Raw genomic sequence first — 2,150 nt, forward strand, 5'->3', positions numbered from 1 at the left:
TAAAACCCAATTCTAATAAAACTAAAAAATTAATGAATCTTTTAAAATTCAACTTTACGTATAATATATATTTTTCTGAAAAAGTTGGGTGACAACCATTTTAGTCGCCTTTACAAATGTCACACGGTTTTCTCCACTCCTGATTGGTAATTCTGCTTTTCCTAAACTGAGGAATTCCATTTATTTCTGTTGTGATTAAACAGGTGATTTTTCTGTAGGTTACACAGGGGTAGGACACACAGGGGTAGGACACACTGGGGTAGGACACACTGGGGTAGGACACACTGGGGTAGGACACACTGGGGTAGGACACACAGGGATAGGACACACTGGGGTAGGACACGCTGGGGTAGGACATACTGGGGTAGGACACACTGGGGTAGGACACACTGGGGTAGGACACACTGGGGTAGGACACAATGGGGTAGGACACACTCGGGTAGAACATACTGGGGTAGGACACACTGTGGTATGACATAATGGGGTAGGACACACTGGGGTAAGACATACTGGGGTAGGACACACTGGGGTAGGACACACTGGGGTAGGACACACTGGGGTAGGACACACTGGGGTAGGACATACTGGGGTAGGACATACTGGGGTAGGACACACTGGGGTAGGACACACTGGGGGTAGGACACACTGGGGGTAGGACACACTGGGGGTAGGACACACTGGGGTAGGACACACTGGGGTAGGACACACTGGGGTAGGACACACTGGGGGTAGGACACACTGGGGTAGGACACACTGGGGGTAGGACACACTGGGGTAGGACACACTGGGGGTAGGACACACTGGGGGTAGGACACACTGGGGTAGGACACACTGGGGTAGGACACACTGGGGTAGGACACACTGGGGTAGGACACACTGGGGTAGGACACACTGGGGTAGTGGTGCAGCCTCCAGCCAACCTGCGAGGACATACCCTCAGTGTGAATAAATCTTTACACACAATCATCACTCTCCCAGCAGGGGGCGCTCTTCTAAAACATAGAGACAGATTTAAAGGGACAGTATTATGAAACACAGACGACATACTGATAGAAAGTTCTCTTTGTCACAGAGTAAAATATTATAGTATAAGAGGAGCCCTCTCTTCACAGCCGCACAGTGGAGGTTCATTTACATTATTAATTGTACAATCCGTCTTCTCAAACAACTGAATTGCACTGACAAATCCCTACAGCAGAGTCAGAAATGCAGAAAATATAGAGGAAAACATAGAATCACTACTACTCCCCTCAGAGAATAACTACTACTCCCCTCAGAGAATAACTACTACTCCCCTCAGAGAATAACTACTACTCCCCTCAGAGAATAACTACTACTCCCCTCAGAGAATAACTACTACTCCCTTCAGAGAATCACCACTACTCCCCTCAGAGAATCACTACTACTCCCCTCAGAGAATTACTACTACTCCCCTCAGAGAATAACTACTACTCCCCTCAGAGAATAACTACTACTCCCCTCAGAGAATAACTACTACTCCCCTCAGAGAATAACTACTACTCCCCTCAGAGAATAACTACTCCCTTCAGAGAATCACTACTACTCCCCTCAGAGAATCACCACTACTCCCCTCAGAGAATCACTACTACTCCCTTTAGAGAATCACCACTACTCCCCTCAGAGAATCACTACTACTCCCCTCAGAGAATAACTACTACTCCCCTCAGAGAATAACTACTACTCCCCTCAGAGAATAACTACTACTCCCCTCAGAGAATAACTACTACTCCCTTCAGAGAATCACCACTACTCCCCTCAGAGAATCACTACTACTCCCCTCAGAGAATTACTACTACTCCCCTCAGAGAATAACTACTACTCCCCTCAGAGAATAACTACTACTCCCCTCAGAGAATAACTACTACTCCCCTCAGAGAATAACTACTCCCTTCAGAGAATCACCACTACTCCCCTCAGAGAATCACTACTACTCCCTTTAGAGAATCACCACTACTCCCCTCAGAGAATCACTACTACTCTCTTCAGAGAATCACCACTACTCCTCTCAGATAATCACCACTACTCCCCTCAGAGAATCACTACTACTCCACTCAGAAAATCACTACTATTCCCCCCAGAGAATCACCACTGCTCCCCTCAGAGAATCATCACCACTCCCCTCAGAGAAT

Source organism: Rhinoderma darwinii, assembly GCF_050947455.1.
Source record: "Rhinoderma darwinii isolate aRhiDar2 chromosome 5 unlocalized genomic scaffold, aRhiDar2.hap1 SUPER_5_unloc_52, whole genome shotgun sequence".
Lineage (NCBI taxonomy): Eukaryota > Metazoa > Chordata > Amphibia > Anura > Rhinodermatidae > Rhinoderma > Rhinoderma darwinii.